The 5,151-nt window shown below is 46.7% G+C and overlaps 1 pseudogene; it reads left to right on the top strand.

Moving 5' to 3' along the window:
- The first annotated feature begins 824 nt into the window (after positions 1 to 824).
- Positions 825 to 2,546, top strand: LOC134354514 (craniofacial development protein 2-like; annotated as a pseudogene).
- Positions 2,547 to 5,151: the final 2,605 nt, after the last annotated feature.

Raw genomic sequence — 5,151 nt, 5'->3', positions numbered from 1 at the left:
TCAGTACTTAGCAAAGGTTCTCTCCCCATTTAGTGTAACTTTCTGCCAAAAACAGAAAAGCTGGCATTGGGAGATTATGTTGTGACAAGGGAAATCTTTTCAGTGAGCTGGATTACAAATAGAAACGGAAAAGCTGCTCAGCTTTGAACATCCTTGAATGCCTGAGAATGCTTTCTAAAGCTGTAAGCTACGTAAGGTTCTGTTCACCTACTACAGTTCCTGCACACAGTGGAAAATAGTGGGACCACAAATTCTCCAGTCTAGTGCTGCCTCCAGGATTCTCTGGCATAGTTTGAAAGGAGCAGGACCTCTAAAAGGGGAAATGATGTTACGATGTGGGAGGGGAGGGTGATATTTTCATGAGACAAAACTCCCATTCCAGGTGATGGTCTAGTGGCACAAGAGACTGCAGATACTGAAAATCTGGATCAACACATACAACATACTGAAGGAATTCAGCAGGTCAGGCAGCATCTTAGGAGAGAAATGAACAGCTGACATTTCAGGCAAGATCCTTCATCAGGACTGGGAGTGAAGGGGGAAGAAGCCAGAATAAAAGAGAAGGGACCCTGTCAGGTCAGAGCCTTGCCTTGCGACTGGTACCACGTAGCCCAGTACTACCTGTCTTGGGTCAGGTTGTCGGCGGCTCAACCAGCACACCCCCTCTTTGGTTAACCAGGGAGGAGGGTGTGTAGGCACCCAGCAGGACTAAAAAAAAAACCTGTCAAAGGGCGGATGAACTCTTTGTGAGTCAACGGCCACCTACTGTCTGTGTGAGGAGTGGCACGCCACACAGTCTTCCGTTTTGTGCCTTGTAAGGCATTATGGTGACAGACAACCCAACAAACTCTATACTTCCAGAGTCGGGAGTGCTCAGGAACTCTGTGGAACGCCCAGACCCTGGCCTACTTAGGCAGTATGAAGATGCAACCTCAAACCCCACGGGGAGGGTTGAGTCCGACAAGGGGGCTGAGCGAACTGCGCCTCTTTTGTGTTGTAAGGTAAAAACGATTATCTCAACCTTCAACGCAAACACCATCTGCCTCCTGCCTCGAAGCACAGAGTTGGCATCACAGGCAAGCAGCTACGAGATCTCCATCCTGGGGATCCAAGAACACCGTCATGTACACCCTGACGAAGAGATAAGGTTCACAGAGGTAGAGGGGATGCAACTCATCACCTCATCCACATGGAGAGAGCCGACGACGATGTCAGCACAAGGTGGAGTAGGGCTGATACTGAACAGCAAGGCGAAGGAGGCACTGAGGAGCGTAGTCTCAGTCAGTGACAGAATCCTTACTGCGGAATTCGACGGAAACCCGGCGACCTCTGTCATCATCTGTTACTCCCCACACAACTGCAGTGAGGAGAAGGAGGTGGAGGCCTTCCACAGTAAACTTCACAAAGCTGTCACTTCAATACCAGCACATAACTTCCTGGCTGTGCTCAGTGATTTTAACGCCCACGTTGGACTGCAAAATGTTCCATACTCATACCGACTTTACCAACAGAAATGGACAATATCTAGTTGATTTCATCCAGGAACACAGTCTCATTGCCGCCAACGCACAATTCAAGAAGCGAGCTGGTAATCTGTGGACATACGAAAACAGAGCCTCCATCTACAGGAAACAGCTCGATTACATCCTCATAAGAACAAAATGGCGTAATTGTGTGATCAACACAGAAGCCTACAGCACCTTCAACTCGGTCAGTTCTGATCACAGAGTAGTGTCAAGGCAAGTGAGACTGAGCCTGCGGCAGCCCAAAGCTACAGGTCCCAAGGAGAAGATAGACTGGAAGGCATTCTCCTCACAACCTGTTCTTCAAGCCCAGTACACGGTGGAGGTGAGAAATCGCTTCGGCCCACTGGAAAGGGAGGAGGAAGAGACAGCCACCGACCACTATCAACGGCTCATTGACGCATACACAGATGCAACAAAGAGTTTGCCTACTGTGAAGCGATTAAGAAGAGCCGGATCTCGAAACATCCTGATGTCGTCACAGCAAGAAGTGTGGCCAATGCTTGTCATGCTGAACTTAGAAGGAGTGAAACAGAAGAGCTAAGAGACAAGTTCAAGACAGCAAAGAAGAATCTCTTTGCTACCTATGACCGATTGAAAGAAGAGGAACAAGCTGAGAGGAATAGAGAAGTAGAGGCTGCTAATGAAGACAAGCAGCATGGAGAAGCATGGCACCTAGTCAACGAGATCAGTAGATGGAAGATGTCCCCATCAGGTCAAATAAGTGGTAAAACAGCAGAGGACTGTGTCCTGACATGGTTTACCCACTTTAAGAACCTGCTGGGAAGTCCTCCAATGATCATGGAAGAAGAAGAGGACATACCCATGATACTAACGCAAGTCGATATCGATGATGGCCCATTCACCATTAAGGAACTGAAGAAGGCCAAATATACACTCAAGCAGGGCAGGAGTGCAGGACCAGATGGGATTACACTAGATGTCCTGAAGAACTGTGACCTGGATGATATCTTGCTGGACATACATAATACGGCACTAATGAAAGGCGACAAACCAGTATAGTTGTCACTCTCAAACATTATCCCAGTCCCCAAGTCTGGATCCCTCACAAAGACAGATAACTACTGCAGTATCAGCTTGACCTGCATCTTAGCAAAGCTATACAATCCGATGATCTTGAACAGGATTTGCAACGCCGTTGATCCTAAGCTAAGATTCAATCAGAATGGTTTACGGCAGAAGCACACAATAGTGATGCCAATACTTTCTCTCCGTAGGATCATCGAGGAAGTCAAGAAGAACAACCTATCAGCCGTGCTTACTTACATCGACTTTCGCAAAGCTTTTGACTCCATTCACTGAGGTAAAATGCTGAAGATCCTGAAAGCTTACGGAGTGCCAGACCATCTACTGAGAGCAATGGAGTCCAGCTATACCAAAACCATGGCGAAAGTTGTATCACCAGACGGAGAAACAGCAGTGCTCGAGCTCCTAGCTGGTGTGCTGCAAGGAGACACTCTGGCACCCGACATCTTTATAATCGTCCTGATTACACTCTGTGTCAAGCTACCAAAGATTATGACAAGCTTGGTTTTACGATAAAGCCAGGACGAACCAAAAGGGTCAGACCAGTTACGCTCACAGATCTCGATTTTGCAGATGACATACTCCTGCTCTCTGACCAGATGGAGGAAGCACAGCAGCTACTGACAAAAGTGGAAATTGAGTGCAATAAAGTTGGACTTCACCTAAACGTTAAAAAGACAGAGTACATGGCGTTTAACTGCGACAAAGGTACTCTCAAGACCCTAAAGAACGATACCATTAAGAAAGTCTTTGACTACAAGTACCTCGGGTCAAGAATGATGAGTTTGGAGAAGAACATAAAGATACGGAAGGCGCTGGTGTGGAGGGCTATGAACGACATGAAGGAAATCTGGAAGTCGAACCTGACCAAAGGGCTTAAAAAGAGGATTTTCATAGCAGTCATAGAATCCACTCTCATGTACAGATGCGAGATGTGGACACTCACCAAGACTATGCGAAAGTCTCTAGATGGTTGCTATACACGAATGCCCTGGATGGCTCTTGACGTGAGTTGGCAACAGCACATGACGAATGTTGAGCTCTATAACGACCTACCGATGCTCACCACTAAAATTGAGGCGAGAAGACTGCAACTAGCGGGGCACTGTTTACGCCACCCCGAGCTAGCTGCCAGCCCAAGCACGGGAGGATGAACCCTGGGCACCCTCCCAAGACTATGGTCAACACACTCCTAGAAGACAGCGGTGCGGCTAATGTAGATGAACTGAACACACTGATGAGGGAGAGGGAGAAGTGGAGGGTCCATCATCGTCCCCCTAGGCCTAAGTCGACGTAGCAGTAGTGGGAGGGGAAGGAGCAGGAACAGGCAGGTGATAGGTGAGAGGGGAAAGGCCGGAGGGAGGATGAAGAGGATGAGAAGCTGGAAGGGGCAGTGAACCTTCTCTGAACTGTTTTCAATGTGTCATAATTCTTCCTTAATAAAGGAACCAATGCCCTTACCAAAATACTAACACTCTCGAGAAAATCTGCAGATGCCGGAAATCCAGAGCAACGCGCACAAAATACTGGAAGAACTCAGCAGGCCAGAGAGCATCCATGGTAACGAGTAAACAGTCAATGTTTCTGAAGGCCAGGACCCTTCATCAGGATTGGAAAGGAAGGGTGAACGAGTCAGACTAAGAAGGTGGGGGTGTGTGGAGGGGGAAGTACATTTTCCTCCCCACTCCCCACACCTTCTTAACAATAACACTCAGTTAGCTTTTCTAATGACATGCTGCACCTGAATACTAGTCTTCTGCAATTTTCAAGTTTAGAAAAGCAGGAAGCAGCTTGTTTGAAACATTTCAGATCCTGACAGGTCTTGACTGGATTGTGATGTGAGGATTTTTTCACTTGTAAGGGAGTTTAGAAGTTTAGAATTAAAGGTTGTTGTTTAAAACTAAGATGGAGATGAGGCTGATCCTTTTCTGTCAGAGTTTTGTGAGCTTTTGGATCTTATCATCGGTCAGTGGAAGTAGAAAAGTTGAATATTTTTAAGACAGATGTAATTTCTTTGTGAACAAGGGGTAAATGACAGGGCAGGACAGGGTCTGAATGAAATAATCGTGGACTTGAGAAATCAATTTCTCCTGGTGCTGCCTCCTCTGCATGGATGAGATCTGATGCAGATTGGGGGGCAACTTTGTTGAGCACCCTTAAAGGCAGGATCTCCTAATGGCTAATCAATTCAATTCAACTTGTCTTTCCCATTCTGACATGACTGTCCATGGCCTCCTTTACCACCATGATGAGGTCAAACACAGGATGGAAGAACTATGCCTCATATTCCATCTGAGTAGTCTCCAACCTGATGGCATAAATGTTGATTTCTCCAACTTCCATTCATTTATCCACCTTCCCCATTTATCCATTTTTCCTTTATCTCTGTCTGGTTACCCTCTTAACCCTTCTCTTCTCCTCAACAGCCCATCACCTCCCTCTGGTTCAATAGCTCAGTAGTTCCATTTAATATCGGAGAATGTATGCAACATACAACCTGAAATTCTTGTTTTTCACCGACAAACACAAAAACAGGAGGGTGGCCCAGAGAATGAGCGATAGTAAAAACATTAGAACCCCA

Source organism: Mobula hypostoma, chromosome 12, assembly GCF_963921235.1.
Source record: "Mobula hypostoma chromosome 12, sMobHyp1.1, whole genome shotgun sequence".
Lineage (NCBI taxonomy): Eukaryota > Metazoa > Chordata > Chondrichthyes > Myliobatiformes > Myliobatidae > Mobula > Mobula hypostoma.
Note: the sequence above shows the minus strand (reverse complement) of the source record. Positions and strands in the feature narration are given on the sequence as shown.